Here is an 18,527-nt window from a genome sequence, read left to right on the forward strand (position 1 = left end):
ACCTCATGGATATCTAAGATGATTTTCCATATTTTTTACTAAAAAAAGGTATTCCTCAGCACTAAAAAGAAATGAGCTATCGAGGCATGAAAAACACACAGAAACTCCAAATATATGTTACTAAGTGAAAGTAATTTGATTTCCAACTCTATGATATTTTTGGAAATGAAAAATTTGGGGAATATTAAAAGGATCAGTGATTTATTGTGTTGGGGAGGGTGCAGTAGGCCGAGCACAGAGGATGTTTAGCTAAGTGAAAATATACAATACTGCATGATACTATGATGATGGACCTATATGTCATTGTACACTTGTCCAAACCCATAGGATGTACAATACCAAGAGTGAGCCTTAAGGTAAACTATGAACTTTGCGTGCTTAAGATGTGTTGATGTAGGTTCATACATGTTTAAAAAAATATTTACCCTTCTAGTGAGTGATGTTGATAACGGGGGAGACAATGCATGTGTGGGGCAAAGAGCATCTGGAAAATATCTATACCTCCCTGTCAATTCTATTGTGAACTTAAAATTATTCTGATAAGGCCTTATTTTTTTAAGACAATACAAAACTTGAAAAAAGTTCAAGGAATTGAATGGTATCATATCTCTCTTCACCAATACTTATGTTTGGGTTGAGACATTTTTACACAATAAAAAATTGGAGACAGCTTTGAATACAGTAAAGTAGCCTAAAATGGAAAATTTAAAGTATGATATTATGTATGTGTGCATTATTTGCTCAGTTGTGTCTGATATTTTGCGACCACACAGACTGTAGCTCTCCAGGCTCCTCTGTTTATGGTATTTCCCAGGCAAGAATACTGGAATGGGTTGGCATTCCCTTCTCCAGGGGATCTTCCCAACCCAGGGATTGAACCCGGGTCTCCTGCATTGCCAGCAATTTCTTTACTGTCTGAACCACCAGGGAACTTCAAAATGTAAATTAGGAAATAGAACCTTGAGGATAGGTAGAATTTTCATCCATAGGTCAGTAATTCTATAGTTATAGAATGAGCTTCAAATATATTTTCTATAGCTACCATTTATGGCATGTTATGTCATAGCATATTGTTTTCCAATACCTGTCAGCACCAACATGTGCATATAAGAGATGCAACTAAAATTAGGCATTTGTTGTCTGTGCATAATCAGGGTTGGGAAAGTCACTGTGTCACAATCTGCTTCTTATAACTTTGAATTTGGTCCAAACTAATTGTAATTTCAGATGATCTGAAATCTCCTTTCAATTAATCAAATAGGTTGAGTTGTACTCAAGTTAGTGAAAAATACAAGGTACCTATTTTATACGTTAATATAGGAGTACATATATATGCTTTGTACAGAAGCTTGTAATTTCTTCATTTGCTAGAAGTGAATACACTTTTTTAAACAGTATTTTTGTCTGGTCAAATTCCTCTATTTTCAGTGTGTGCTGATGCTCTCCTGGATAGCCTACAATTTTTTCTCCAAGAATTTGCATCATTCTTATTTATATTTTTCTTTGCAATTTGCCCAAAATGTGATATTTGCAAATGTTCAAAATTTACTTTCAAAGCTGTCTTGATCCCTTAGTTTCTGTAAGTATTTTGCTTCTCTGTGATGCATTCAACCTGATGCTAACTTTCCCATTCACCTGTGTCTTCTTAGTCTTCATGAGCAAGACATTTTGGGTCTCTATTCCCTTCTGCATCCCTCCTCCTAGTCTCTGAGGCTCTTTGAGTGAAAAATGGGCCATGCCCTGCTGTATTTGAGAGAGTGACGTGTGGATTGGTATGTACTCCAGAAATTTTGTTCCATTGCTTTATTGTCATGACCCCACTCTGTGTAACATCATTCAGTACTAGTTATCAGCAGCTTCCCTGGTAGCTCAGATGGTTAAATGTCTGCCTACAATGCAGGAGACCGAGGTTTGATCCCTGGTCAGGAAGATACCCTGGAAAAGGAAATGGCAACCCACTCCAGTATTCTTGCCTGGAGAATCCCACGGACAGAGAAGCCTGCGGGCAGCACCCTATGGGGTCGCCAAGAGTCAGACACGACTGAGCAACTCACACACACACACACCTACCTGCAGCACTTCTTTTAACCATTCCCCCCCGCCCCACAATAAATCTTCAAACTTCAGCTTCTGCACTGAGGACAAGTGTTGTCTGGTAGCTATTTGTTAAATGAAAGAATGTGAGAATAGCATCCATTGACTAGTTTGGAGACTTTAATATCAGTAAGAGTTTTGAGTTTTCACTATTTCCTAAAAAGTGTACTGAAAACATAAGCTAACATGTATATGATTTGCTTTCTGATGCTTGTGAACTATTCAGGAAAGATTTTACCTGGCCAGGGAGATTTTGGACTGGCTCCTCCATTTTCTTAGGAAAATGTATTGCATGATTCTCAATGCAGTGAAGTATCCTTAGTATACTTGTGTATAACAACATCCTTCACATCCTTATGCACAGACTGTTCTGCTGTTTCCAAAGGCTTTCTAAGGGCTATGCCAGTAAGTTGAAAGAACAAATCAAATGGCCCTGAAAGGACCTTGAGAAAGATGAGGGAAATAAGAGGTCATTTTTGGGAGCTGTACACTTTCTTGGGTCGGAACATTGGTTGATTCATTACAATCCAAATCTGTTTCTTAGCCTCCAGGTTTAAGGATTTTTTCCTCAGTCATTTCATAATATTTTAGTCAAGGGAACATGACAATGGGAGAACAAGAGTCAGTGTTTTTCCTTTTCAGTAACTGAAATGTTTGCGTCCTTTAAAAATCTGGAAATCCCACTAGCGATCAGAATATCGTTTTGTAAATACAGCCCAAGAAGGTAGAATGTTTTACCTAGATTCTGATAAAGCTATATGACCCATTCCTGCTCCACAGCACGCCAATGTCCTTTGGATTTTTATATCTCAATTCCATGGACAAGATGCTTTGATGAAAATTTAATTAAACCTTTTGATGAATATTTTAGTGCATAAGTATGAAGTTTATATTTGGCATATAGTTTGTTTTGTCATAGCCTGGACCTAATTATTATTAATAGCTATGATCAAGCTACAACTTAAAATATTTTACATTCTTTGTATTATTAGCTTCATATATGTATAACTACGTTTTCCTTGGCTTATGGTCAATTTAATGCATTTTGCTGTTATATCTCTTCATTATTCCATGGGTGTGAGTTAGGTCAATTTTTGTTGACATCTGCTTACATCTAGTTTAAACTTTAGTGGTCTGTATAACTTAGTTGTGACTGGAAATCACATGTATGCATTGCTTTAATCAATTTGCCTTTTGGGACCCAGGCTCCCTTTTATATGCTGAGTCAGTTATGAAGTTCATATCTCAGTCTACTGGAGATAAGTAAGTTAGTATTACTTAAAATTTGTATTCAAAATATAAGATACCTCATGAGGCATATGTTATTTTTAGATAAAATAGGTGTGAGAGCACACTGACATTAACTGATAAAGATCAGATAGCAGGAGTGTTTTATGTATTATTCAAAAAATGTGGATGTTGTTCTGGAAGCAGAGGAGGCCATTGAACCATTCTGACATATTTTAGAAAGGGCACATGGAAATATAGAAAAAAATTTAGAAGTGATGAGATGAGGAAGCAAAAAGGAAGAGAAAGACTAGTAAGAGTCTATTGCAATGATCTGGTGAATGGAAACACAAAATCACAACATAAAGGGAATCCTGGGATAAGTGTGGAAATGGGGTTTTATTAGGATTCTGTAGAAAAACAGGACCCACAGGATGTGTACAGAGAATATTTATTACAAAGAATTTGCTTGTGCAGTTTACAGAAGCTGAGAAGTTTTTCCATCTGCCAGCTGGAGACTCAGGAAAGCTGGTGGTGTAACTTAGTCTAAGTCTAAAAGCCCAAGATATAGGAAGCCTCTGATGTAGACTGGGCTTCCTGGGTGGCTCACTGGCAAAGAATCTGCCTGCCAATGCAGGAGGTGCCAGAGACACAGGTTAGATCCCTGGGCAGGGAAGGTCCCCTGGAGTAGGAAATGGCAACCTGCTCCAATATTTTTGCCTGGAGGATCCCATGGACAGAGGAACCTGGTGGGCTACAGCACATGGGGCCACAAAGAGTTTGACACGAGTGAACAAGTGAGCAGTCACATGATGAAGATTCTAATCTGAGTCTAGAGACCTGAGAACCAGGAGCACAGACAGAAAAGCTGGATTCTTTCATCCTCTATTTGTCCTATTCAGGCCCTTATTAGATTGGATTGTACCCACCCACATTGAGGATGGCAAGCCACTTTACTGAGTCTATGTATTCCAATGCTAATTTCACCCAGAAATGTCCTCATAGAGACCCAGAAATAAGGTTTAGCCTAATATCTGGGTACCCCATTATCTAGTCAAGTTGACACACACAAAAATAACCATCATAAGTGGGAAACTGACAAGTGAAAAGTTGCTGGTAAATGACTGGGAAACTTGAGGCAAATGATTTTTAATAATCAACTACATTTCTTAACTGTTCTTTTCTCTGATTCACATAATCTCCTGATTCCATTATCTAATAGCTTGCCATCATTATCCATTGTTATCTTTATAAAATATACAGCTCACCACTTCTTTGAGTTATTTGCATTTTGGTTGACATGGAGAAAAGAGAAGAGATTATCCATGAGTCAAGACAGAATACTTTTAAAAGCCTAAAGGAGTAGGACATTTTAAGTGGGAGTTTACCAAGAGACTCTGATAGTTCACAGAACTATGAGTGAGGTTCTGGATTTATTATTGCATATGGGAGGAGCTCCCCATTGCCTTCTATTTTTTCCCTAAATGTTAGGGAGAAAGCAATCCCCAAATCCTAGCTAACTTGTGGACATACAAACTAGAGATGTTTAAGTTTTCATGAGAAAGCTTTGTACAAACTATGAGATTCTTAAAATAATGTATATCTGTTTTGGAAATCAGGCATGAGTTTTAATTCTGTGATGCTTGATCAGTGTGTAACTTGGGACAAATTAGTATGTCTCATCTTATCTTTTTATTCAAAAGTGATTAGAGATGCTACAAAATGTTACCTCCTAACTGCTATGAAAACTCAGAAGATGAATATGATATGTGTTCTTTCTTTATATAATTCCTTACTATATCTCTAAACCTGCAAAGTGTGCATTCAGCCACTGTTGAGAGGCTCTGGAGCTATGATCTGGAAGAATAACCAGATTAGATAATTAGAGTAATCACTTACTCAGCAGCTATTGCATGCTAGCTATTAATTTTGATAGCATTTAATTTCCCACAAACTTTATACAGTAAGTTTTGTTATTTTCTTTTAGGTGGAAAATTGAGTTCTAACAGTATTTAAATAAATGATCAAGGGGAACAGCTTATTTAACTTCCAGGATGTCCAGGCACTACTCTAAACTCAGCAAATTATTTGTATTTGCCTCATCAATATGTCATTACTTGCACCAGTTTTGTAGCAGTCAGTCATGAAATGAAATGACGAGATGTCCCTTCCTAAGCTTCTTTAAAGAATAAGGGGCCCCTTTATACATGTTAGGAGAAAATAAAGACTCTATGTCATATCTATAGTCAAACTCAATATTGTCTGTATTAAATATAATGACAATCTCCACCATTAATAGTAAATAATTTCTTATGGCCTAGGTGTTGAGTTACTAATAAATTAATAGTATCCTAAATTTATGTCTTTCCATATATTAGTAAAATGTGTTGTCCTAAAGTGTTATAAAGTGTTTCCTGAATAGCTTAGCAAACATGATAAATATTCACAATCAGAAAGGTTAACTTTAGGGAAAGAGTCTTTCCTTATGGTGATGGAATGTTTTATAATAGACTAAATTTCTTTTTGCCTTTTTCATCCCTATTCTGACTCTCATTTATAAACAATACATAATATGACACAAGGACACAGATATAACAGGGGAAAGAAAGGAAATTCCATATAAAATGTATTTTTTATTGCTCATTTTTCTCTCCCCTTGCTCAGAGGAAATTTACTTGAGTGTTTTGCCAAACAAAAATAGTAACAACAGCAACAAAAAACCAGATTAAAGATTACTTGTATTTTTGTGTTTTTTTTTTGCTGACTTTTGGAGATACTTACCTGGTGTTGCCTGACATAAAAATGCTCAGAGGCAGACGTTAACTGGTACCTACATTTTAAAGAACTATTGAGATGTATGTGATCTCTTCAATTGGAGATGTCAAAAGAGCATCCACAGCTTTGCAATGTAATGGAAAGTAGGCAGAGATAGTTCTCACTCTTAACATACTGATTACTGATTAAGATATTAATTCATAGGAAATACAAAGTTTCTTTAATGGTAGGAATATGATCCCTAATTGAGAAGAAAAAATAAGAGGTGAAGGTGAAGAGTCAGAAAGCAAATGTTCCTTGAAGTACAGATCTATTTTGATTTACGTACTCAATATGAGAAAAACACCCAGACAGAAGGAAGAGCTAGCATTGTTTCTTAAAAGCCCAGCTTGTGACCAGTCTCCACCAGCATTTTACTCACACACTAAGGACTCCACTACCAAGCAGCCCCTCCCTCAGCTTAATGGCAGCAGTCATGTGATATTAACTTTGGGAAGAAGAGTTAATTACGGATGAAAACAAACTTGATTTTTGCTTAGAGAAAGTTTGGAAAATCCTGAAATAAAAAGGAAGTTAGGCTTTCATGATGGTAGAAATAGGCCAGCTCAAGAAGGACTGTGAAAGCCATACTAAGAGGCTTCTGAGTTTATTCTAGAGGCAATCAATTGTATTTAGTAGGCATTCAGTTCAGTTTAGTTGCTCAGTAGTGTCCAACTCTTTGTGACCCCATGAACCACAGCGTGCCAGGCTTCCCTATCCATCACCAACTCCTGGAGTCTACCCAAACCCATGTCCATTGAGCCGGTGATGCCATCCAACCATCTTATCCTCTGTCGTCCCCTTCTCCTCCTGCCCTCAATCTTTCCCAACATCAGGGTCTTTTCAAATGAATCAGCTCTTTGCATGAGGTGGCCAAAGTATTGGAGTTTCAGCTTCAACATCAGTCCTTCCAATGAATACCCAGGACTGATCTCCTTTAGGATGGACTGGTTGGGTCTCCTTGCAGCCCAAGGGACTCTCAAGAGTCTTCTTCAACACCACAGTTCAAAAGCATTAATTCTTCAGCACTCAGCTTTCTTTATAGTCCAATTTGCACATCCATACGTGACTAATGGAAAAACCACAGCCTTGACTAGATAGACCTTTGTGGACAAAGTAATGTTTCTGCTTTTTAATATGCTATGTAGGTTGGTCATGACTTTCCTTCCAAGGAGTAAGCGTCTTCTAATTTCATGGCTGCAATCACCACTGAGAAGTCAGATTTTTTTGAGTGGGAGTGTGACATGATCAGAACTAAGTCATAGAAAGAATAAACCTTGGTTGTTTTTTAGGAAAACTGGAAGGGGAAGAGAATAGAAGCAAGGATGCCCTTAAGGAGGCCATGCATATGGTCAGGGAAGGATGATGTTGGCTTGACTAGAACAGTTACTATAGGAATGGATGTTAGCACCCAGGCAAAAGATTACATTTTAAAACCTGATTCTGTATGACTTAATAGTTGATTTGGGCCAAGAATGAAAGAAAACAAATTTGAACAAGCAACCTAAAAAGGGCTCTGAAAAAAATCAGTTTACTTATCTAACTATGTGTACTAGCTGTGTGACCCTGAATAGGTTGCATGCCTTTATGAATTTTGTTTTCCTCAAAGCAGTTATAACTATGTATGATTATCAAGTCATACATACACACACACACACACACACACACACACACATATACATACATATGCATATATACATATGGCTGTTCCACACAACATGAGAGATCTTATTTTCTTGACCAGGGGTCAAACTTGTACTCCCTGCAGTGAAGTGCAGAGTCCTAACGATTGGACTGCCAGAGAATTCCCTAGTATGAAATTAAATGTGTTCCCAACTTTATACATTCTGCAGCTACATTGTTGTTGTTGAGAATGAGATATTTGAGATGCAAAAAAAAAAAACTGGATTAAATGTATTAGGGGGTGTTTTCCAGGTTTGCAATGTATTCTTTATGCTTAGAGAAGAAATGGAGTCCTCAATTATCCAGGAGTGAGCAGAATTCAGAAGTAAATAGACAATCATGGACATAAGATGTGAAAATGTAGACATATCTACAAATGAACATTTGGGAACCTCAAGCTAGCATCAAAAAATTATTTGAAGTTATTTTATATACCAGTATATTCTTTTTTTTTTTTTTACCTTATTTTATTTATTTTTTTTCCATTTATTTTTATTAGTTGGAGGCTAATTACTTTACATCATTACAGTAGTTTTTGTCATACATTGAAATATGGATTTACATGTATTCCCCATCCCGGTCCCCCCTCCCACCTCCCTCTCCACTCGATCCCTCTGGGTCTTCCCAGTGCACCAGGCCCGAGCACTTGTCTCATGCTATATGATAAAGGTATTTATTGCTAAACTACATTGAAAAGTCATTCCTACTGAAATGACATTTCAGCTCAGTAGGAATGACTTTTCAATGTAGTTTAGCAATAAATACCTTTATCATATAAGCAAATGAGTCATGCATTTTCAAACTGAGCCCTGTTAAGATTATAATTTTTTCTGAAAAAGTCATATACAAAACCTGTTGATATATCTTTGTTATTGGAGATGCTATGCCGCGTGTGGGACAGCACATCAATAATCATCATTACTGCTTACTCAATTTTCCTGGGTGCCAAGAAAAATTTCCAATGCAAATAAACATAATATTAAGCTTTTATTCACATTAAAATACCAAAGGCTGATAATTGCCCAATATTCATCTGACAGTATATAACAGTGATTAAAAGCTAATTGTATGAAAGCTTTCCTGGTGGCCCAGACAGTGAAGAATCTGCCTGCAATGTGGGAGACCAGACTCAGATTCCTGAGTCGGGAAGATCCCCTGGAGAAGGGAATGCTAACCCCCTCCAGTATTCTTGCCTGGAGAATTCCATGGACAGAGGAGCCTGGAGGGCTATAGTCCATGGGTTCACACACGACTGAGCAACTAATACTTTATAAATGGCTAGAGATAAGAATGACACAGTACTGGCAGAATATTGATAATTTGAGGAGTAGGTGCATGTTCACTGCACATTAATATACTTTTTATTTTGTACATATTTGAACATTTTAATAGTTAAGTGCATACATATATAATATTGTTTGGAGTCACATAAATCTTGGTTCAACTCCTAGCTTGATAAATGCCTAGCTTTGGTATTTTAAACCATTCAAACATTGTAAACCTCAGTTTATTCACTTGCAAGTTAGAATTTTATTCCCTCATAAACAAAGGAAAAAATCAATAGTAACACTTGCAATAACCCAGGCACAATTCAGAGCCACTGTTTGACCACAAATAGTGGTGGAGGAAGATAGCGGAGTACAAGGACATATACTCATTTTCTCCTGCAAGAACTCCAAAATTACAACTCGCTACTGAAAAACCATCGATAGGTGAATGTTGGATCCCACCAAAAAAAGATACCCTATGTCCAAGGGCAGAGCAGAAGCCCCAGCAAGACAGTAGGAGGGGCAAAATTGCAATAGAATCAAACCCCGTACTCACCAGAGACACTCGGAGGGCTCAAGCAAACCTTGTGTGCAGCAGGACCCAGAGAACCCACAGACACTGAGCCAGAAATGTGTTTGAGCATCTCCTGTGGAGGTCCAGGTCAGCAGTGGGCTGCCACAGGGGCAGGGGCTCTGGGTGCAGCAGACCTGGGTGTGGCATAAGCCCTCTTGGAGGAGGTCGCCATTAACCCACCATAAAGCCACCAGAACTTACACAGGACTGAGAAACAGACTCTTGGAGGGCACAAGGAAAACCTTGTGTGCGCCAGGACCTAGGAGAAAGGAGCAGTGACCCCACGAGAGACCCAGACTTTCCTGGGAGTGTCCAGGATCTCCAGCAGAGGTATGGGTCGGTGGTGGCCTGCTGCAGCCTCAGGGGCACTCAGCGCAGCAGTGCATGCATGGGACCTTTCGAAGGAGATCACCATTATCTTCATTACCTCCACCATAGTTTGGCCTCAGGTCAAACAACAGGGAGGGAACAGAGCCCCACCCATCAACAGGAAATTCGATTGAAGATTTCTGAGCATGGCCCTGCCCATCAGAACAAGACCCAGTTTTCCGCTTAGTCAGTTTCTCCCATCACAAAGCTTCCATAGGCTTCTTATCCTTATCCACCAGAGGGCCAGCACAATGAAAACCACTATCACAGAAAGCTAACCGAACTGACCACATGGAGCACATCCTTGTCTAACTCAATGAAACGATGAGTCATGCTGTGTAGGGCCACCCAAGATGGAAGGGTCATGGTGGAGAGTTCTGAAAAAGTGTGGCCAACTGGAGAAGTGAATGGCAAAACCATTTCTTGCCTTGAGAACCTCATGAACAGCATGAAAAGGCAAAAAGATAGGACACTGAAGATGAACTCCCAGGTCAGTAGGTGCCCAATATGCTACTGGAGATCAGTGGAGAAATAACTCCAGAAAGAATGAAGAGATGGAGCCAAAGCAAAAACACCTAGTTGTGTATGTGACTGGTGATGGAAGTAAAGTGCAATGCTGTTAGGAACAATACTGCATAGAAACCTGGAATGTTAGGTCCATGAATCAAGGCAAATTGGAAGTGGTCAAACAGGAGATGGCAAGAGTGAATATCAACATTTTAGGAATTAGTGAACTAAAATGGACTAGAATGGGTGAATTTAACTTAGATGGCCATGATATCTACTAATGTGGGCAACAACCCCTTAGAAGAAATGGAGTTGCCTTCATAGTCAACAAGAGTCCAGAATGCAGTATTGGATGCAATCTCAAAAATGACAGAATGATCTCTGTTTGTTTCCAATGCAAACGATATCACAGTAATCCAAGTCTATGCCCCAACCGATAATGCTGAAGAAGCTGAAGTTGAACAGTTCTATGAAGACCTACAAGACCTTCTAGAACTAACACCACCAAAATATATCCTTTTCATTATAGGGGACTGGAATGCAAAAGTAGGAAGTCAAGAGCTACCTGGAGTAACAGGCAAATTTGGCCTTGCAGTACAAAATGAAAGAGGTCAGAGGCTAATAGAAGTTAGCCAAGAGAATGCACTGGTCATAGCAAATACCCCCTTCCAGCAACATAATAGAAGACTCTACCTGTGGACATCACGAGATGGTCAATACCGAAATCAGACTGATTATATTCTTTGCAGCCAAAGATGAAGAAACTCTAGTCCGCAAAAAGAAGACTGGGAGCTGAATGTGGCTCAGATCAAGAACTCCTTATTGGCAAATTCAATCTTAAATTGAAGAAAGTACGGAAAACCACTAGGCCACTCAGGTATGACCTAAATCAAATCCCTAACAATTATACAGTGCAACTGACAAATAAACTCAAGGAATTAGATCTGATGGAGACCCTGAAGAACAATGGACCGAAGTTCATGGCATTGTACAAGAGGCAATGTGACCAAGACCATCCCAAAGAAAAAGAAATGCGAAAAGGCAAAATGGTTGTCTGAGTAGGTCTTATAAATATCTGAGGAAAGAAGAGAAGCTAAAGGCAAAAGAGAAAAGAAATGATAAACCCATTTGAATGCAGAGTTCCAAACAATAGCAAGGAAAGATAAGAAAGCCTCCCTTAGTGATCAATGCAAAGAAATAGAGGAGAACAGTAGAATGGGAAAGACTATCGATCTCTTCAAGAAAATTAGAGTTACCAACGGAGTATTTCATGCGAGGAAGGGCACAATAAAGGACAGAAATTGTGTGGCCCTAACAGAAGCAGAAGATATCAAGAAGAGGTGGCAAGAATAGACAGAACTATACAAAAAAGACCTTCATGACCCAGATTACCACGATGGTGTGATCACTCACCTAGAACCAGACATCCTGGAATGTGAAGTCAAATGGGTCTTAGGAAGCATCAGTGTGAACAAAGCTAGTGGAGATGATGGAATTCCAGTTGAGCTATTTCAAATTCTAAAACATGATGCTGAGAAAGTGCTGCACTCAATATGCCAGCAAATTTGGAAGTCAGCAGTGGCCACAAGACTGGAAAAGGTCAGTTTTCATTCCAGTATCAAAGAAAGGCAATGCCAAAGAATATTGAAACTACCACACAATAACACTCATCTCACATGTTAGCAAGGTAATGTTCAAAATTCTCCAAGCCAGGATTCAACAGTACATGAACCATGAACTTTCAGATGTTCAAGCTGGTTTTAGAAAAGGCAGCAGAAACAGAGATCAAACTGCCAACGTCTGTTGGATCATCAAAAAAGCATGAGTGTTCCAAAAAAAACATCTACTACTACTTATTGACTATGCTAAAGCCTTTGACTGTGTGGATCACAGCAAACTATGAAAAATTCCTCAAGAGATAGGAATACCAGACCACCTGACCTGCCTCCTGAGAAATCTGTATGCAGGTCAAGAGGCAACAGTTAGAACTGGACATGGAACAACAGACTGGTTCTAAATCGGGAAAGGGGTACGTCAAGGCTATATATTGTCACCCTGCTTATTTAACTTCTATGTAGAGTACATCATGTGAAATGGATGAAGCACAAGATGGAATCAAGATTGCTGGGAGAAGTATCAGTAACCTCAGATATGCAGATGATATCACCCTTATGGCAGAAAGTGAAGAAGAACTAAAGAGCCTCTTGATGAAAGTGAAATAGAATGAAAAAGTTGGCTGAAAACTCAACATTCAGAAAATTAAGGTCATAGCATCTGGTCCCATCACTTCATGGCATATAGATAGGGAAATAATGGAAACAGTGACAGACTTCATGTTTTTTTGCCTCCAAAATCACTGCATATGGTGAATGCAGCCATGAAATTAAAAGACACTTCTTCCTTGAAAGAAAAGCTATGACCAGCCTAGACAGCATATTAAAAAGCAGAGACATTACTTTGCCAACAAATGTCTCTCTAGTCAAAGCTATGGTTTTTCCAGTAGTCATGTATGAATGTCTGGTTGGATTATAAAGACAGCTGAGTGCGAAAGAATTGATGCTTTTGAACTGTGGTGTTGGAGAAGACTCTTGAGGGTCCCTTGGACAGCAAGGAGATCCAACCAGTCTATCCTAAATGAAATCAGTCCTGAATATTCATTGGAAGGACTGATGCTGAAGCTGAAACTCTAACACTTTGGCCTCCTGATGGGAAAAGCTGACTCATTTGAACAGACCCTGATGCTGGGAAAGATTGAAGGCAGAAGGAGAAGGGGACGACAGAGGCTGAAATAGTTGGATGGCATCACTGACTTAACGTACATGAGTTTGAGCAAGCTCTGGGAGTTGATGATGGACAGGGAAACCTGGCCTGCTGCAGTCCATGGGATCACAGAGTTCGACAAGACTGAGTGACTGAACTGAACTGATTTGACCACATATTTTTGTGTTAATATAAAAAAATTTCTCTTTCTCGTGATGCCTTCCTACCATCTACAAGGAAAATGTCATAGTGAATAATACAAATTTACTTTGACCTCATGGAGGATGTCACCATCCCTATTGTGGGGCCTACATCTTCAATACTGTATCCAGCATCATTAAATGATAGAAGTAAAATAAATGTAAATTGATTTCTTATATTAATTCTCAGTGACTAAATTTGTAGAAGAATGATAGAAAGTAGTTACCCTCCAGTACATGGGAGAATTCCAGGTCATAGGAGATGAGTTTGAGAACTGTCACCATGCACTCAAATATTTCCAGTTCCCTCTGCCTTCATCAAATATCAAATTTTCTGTGTACAAAATTTTCTTAGTAGGTCATTTTAATTTACCTACCAAGACACCATGAAGTGGTTTTTGAGTGCCGGATTTTGTAAGCATAGCCTCTCCTGGGGAAGAAGGAGGTAGACTCGACTTACTTTTCATATTGATAGTTCCATTTGACTTTTATCCTTGCTGTTCTTCAGTTGCCAAGTCATGTCTGACTTTTTGCAACCCTGTGGAATGCAGCATGCCAGGCTTCCCTGTCCTTCCTGACATCTCAGAGTTTGCTCAAACTCATGTCCATTGAGTCAGTGATGCAATCCAACCATCTCATCCTCTGTCATCTGCTTCTCCTCTTGCCTTCAATCTTTCCCAGCATCAAGTTATTTCCCCATGAGTTGACTCTTTGTATCAGGTGGCCAGAGTATTGGATCTTCAGCATCAGTCCTTCCAATGAATATTCAGGATTGATTTCTTTTAGGATTGACTGGTTTGATCTCCTTGCTGACCAAAGGCCTCTTAAGAGTTTTCCAAAGATGCTCAACATCACTCATTATCAGAGAAATGCAAATCAAAACCACAATGAGGTACCATTACACGCCAGTCAGAATGGCTGCTATCCAAAAGTCTACAAGCAATAAATGCTGGAGAGAGTGTGGAGAAAAGGGAACCCTCTTCACATGCTGGTGGGAATGCAAACTAGTACAGCCACTATGGAGAACAGTGTGGAGATTCCTTAAAAAACTGGAAATAGAACTGCCATATGGCCCAGCAATCCCACTCCTGGGCATACACACCAAGGAAACCAGATCTGAAAGAGACACGTGTACCCCAATGTTCATTGCAGCACTGTTTATAATAGCCAGGACATGGAAGCAACCTAGATGCCCATCAGCAGATGAATGGATAAGGAAGCTGTGGTACATATACACCATGGAATATTACTCAGCCCTTAAAAAGAATTCATTTGAATCAGTTCTAATGAGATGGATGAAACTGGAGCCCATTATACAGAATGAAGTAAGCCAGAAAGATAAAGACCAATACAGTATATTAACGCACATATATGGAATTTAGAAAGATGGTAACGATAACCCTATATGCAAGACAGAAAAGAGACACAGACATATAGAACAGACTTTTGGACTCTGTGGGAGAAGGTGAGGGTGGAATGATCTGAGAGAACAGCATTGAAAGATGTATATTATCAAGTGTGAAACAGATCACCAGCCCAGGTTGGATGCATGAGACAAGTGCTCAGGCCTGGTGCACTGGTAAGACCCAGAGGGATGGGATGGGGAGGTAGGTGGGAGGGGGCATCAGGATGGGGAACACATGTAAATCCATGGCTGATTCATGTCAATATATGACAAAAACCACTACAATATTGTAAACTAATTAGCCTCCAACTGATAAAAATAATTGGGGGAAAAAAAAAAGCCTTTTCCAACACTGTTTGAAATCATCAATTCTTCAGCACTCAGCCTTCTTTATGGTCCAGCTGTCACATCCGTACATGACTACTGGAAAAACCATTACTGATAAAAACCAATTTTATTCTTAAATTGTTTTATTCTGCATTATGTTTATCTTGTAAGCTGCTTCAAATAGTTTTGATTTAGAGAAAATGTGATATAAATCGTAAATAAATACACTAGCAAAAACAAATTATATTTGAAATGAAAACTAAGTGAAGCTTCTCATTTTCTGAAATTGCTTAGCAGAGACACATTTTATGAATTGTGAGACTACATTGAGTATAGAAATACTAGTGAGGTAGCTAGACTTAATAAACTATTCCACATTCCTTCCACAGTTAGGATTCCCTGTGCTTTTTGAAGCTGAGATTCAAGGATAAGCAGATGTGGTTTTCTTTGAATGACATGAAATGAATGATATTTTGTTTGATATTATCACTTGCTTCTTTGTACAAACTAAAGACATTATTCTTAACAGAATTCAAATATAGGTGAGAATATTTTTTGACCCAGAACTCTTTATAAGCCTACAAATTCTTTAGAAAGTCATTTGCTAATTGTGGTTATTTTTCTAAGTAAACTTTAGGTTGATTCATTTTACTGTGTGCAAATATATACTATTTATTTTTATTAATATTGTATTTTATGTTAGACACATCTTACTGAAATTTAATTAATTAACATGATTAATTCATTGCTTTACATTTTAGTGCCAAGCTTTAAAGGTGATCAACTTTAAATGTTACCATAAAATTACTGTATAGCATTTAATCACTGAGTATATATTATTAATCAACTTATTGTTAATGCCAGCAATGATGGCTAAAATAGATGCACTAATTATGTTAGGAAATAAACTACATGCTGCTTTTTCACATTCAGAGTGTGATAAATTCCACGTGGAAAAAGGAATCTTTTGTTTTAGACTTGTAAGGGATTTTAACTTTAATCAAATAAAATAAAATGAAAATTTATAAAGGGATTACTATATACCAACAATGGCACACAATACTGCATTTCATCCATAGTAGTCCCGTGTGTCTGCTGCTGCTGCTGCTGCTAAGTCGCTTCAGGCGTGTCTGACTCTGTGCGACCCCATAGACGGCAGACCACCAGGCTCCTCCGTCCCTGGGATTCTCCAGGCAAGAACACTGGAGTGGGTTGCCATTTCCTTCTCCAATGCATGCATGCATGCATGCTAAGTTGCTTCAGTCATATCTGACTCTATGCGATCCTATGGACAGCAGCCCACCAGGCTCCTCTGTCCACAGGATTCTCTAGGCGAGAATACTGGAGTGGGTTGCCGTTTCCAAGTCCCATGTGGCAGACATTATTATTCCCAATTTACAGATGAGAACAGGGGGATAAACAGTAACTTTTTCCCCATGTCACGTATTAGTAGGTAAAAGAACCCAGATTTCAACCCAAAGATCTTTACCACTAAAGTTTACTTAAATTTAAGAATTCTGTTGCCTTTTAGTTAAGGTATCATCAACCTAGAAAATAAAATCATATACAACCTCATGTAGTAGTTGAAAGCAAAACATTTTTCCAAGTAAGAATTACCTACTCTACTGTGGATATATAACTTAATATTATTGTCTTTAAAATTTAGAAAAATAATTGGTTTAAGAAAAAAACACACCAAAGCCTTGGAGTAAGAACTCATGCTTTCATAATCTGAAGTTTTCTTCATGGACTCAGAGATTCTTATGATAATCTCACTTCTTGCTCCATCCTACTAGGGATGTATTTACTGGATCCTCAGGAAGGGTATGGGGAGAAGACAAGACATATGCAGCTCTTAAAAAAAAAAAGACACATGCAGTTCTAGAAAGCTCCACAGGTAATGGAAATTAAACTCTCTTGACTGATCAGTTGGACGCCACTGTTCTAGTTTGTTTTCATGGTCATATAATAAGAGACAAACCAAAGAGGAATATGGCTAATGGAGCAACACTCTGCAAGGGGTGAGTTAAACTGGGTGAAGTGTGGTGACTATTCTGTCATTGGAGGCATCAGAATATTGATGCCATTGATGATCAGCAATTTAATTATAAATCTTCAAATGTATTATAGCTTTCAATTCAATAGTATGTAAAGTCTCTAGAATGGGTTAGGAGAATAATAAGCCCCTCTATGAAATTTGACTTAATGCAAGCTTATTTAAATGACATGAACATAGACACATGTGCACATACATGTATATATAAAAGTCAGGGGAGAAAAAAAGAGAAACTCAGTTTTTGATGAAAGTGAAAGAGGAGAGTGAAAAAGTTGGCTTAAAGCTCAACATTCAGAAAATTAAGATCATGGCATCTGGTCCCATCACTTCATGGGAAATAGATGGAGAAAGTGGAAACAGTGTCAGACTTTATTTTGGGGGGCTCCAAAATCACTGTAGATGGTGATTACAGCCATGAAATTAAAAGACGCTTACTCCTTGGAAGGAAAGTTATGACCAACCTAAGCAGCATATTAAAAAGCAGAGACATTACTTTGCCAACAAAGGTTCATCTAGTCAAGGCTATGGTTTTTCCAGTGGTCATGTATGGATGTGAGAATTGGACTGTGAAGAAAGCTGAGCACTGAAGAATTGATGCTTTTGAACTGTGGTGTTGGAGAAGACTCTTGAGAGTCCCTTGGGCTGCAAGGAGATCCAACCAGTCCATCCTAAAGGAAATCAGTCTTGGGTGTTCATTGGAAGGACTGATGTTGAAGCTGAAACTCCAATACTTTGGCCACCTGATGCGAAGAGCTGACTCATTTGAAAAGACGCTGATGCTGGGAAAGATTGAGGGCAGGAGGAGAAAGGGACAATAGAGGATGAGATGGCTGGATAGCATCACCAACTCAATGGACTTGAGTTTGGGTAAATTCCGGGCACTGGTGATGGACAAGGGAGGCCTGGTGTGTTGCAATTCACAGGTTCGCAAAGAGTTGGACATGACTGAGTGACTGAACTGAACTGACTGAACTGAAAGTTCTGAAATTCCTGTCATGTGCCTTCTTAGGAAACTGGAGAAGCTGTCAAGGCGGTGAGGCTAAGGGAAGCAGCAAAAACTGATCATACACTTACTTCTTTTCTAACCTTTCCTAATTCCATGCATCCTTAGTCTTCATTTTTATATCATTTTGTATTGAAATGCCCACACATTTTATTAGGCCTTTTATATTCTAAATAAATTTTTATCTACATAGTAAAACAAGTATGGTCCTCACCATATGTTTATATGGATCTACCTATT

The sequence above is a fragment of the Odocoileus virginianus genome, chromosome 28 (genome assembly GCF_023699985.2).
Source record: "Odocoileus virginianus isolate 20LAN1187 ecotype Illinois chromosome 28, Ovbor_1.2, whole genome shotgun sequence".
Lineage (NCBI taxonomy): Eukaryota > Metazoa > Chordata > Mammalia > Artiodactyla > Cervidae > Odocoileus > Odocoileus virginianus.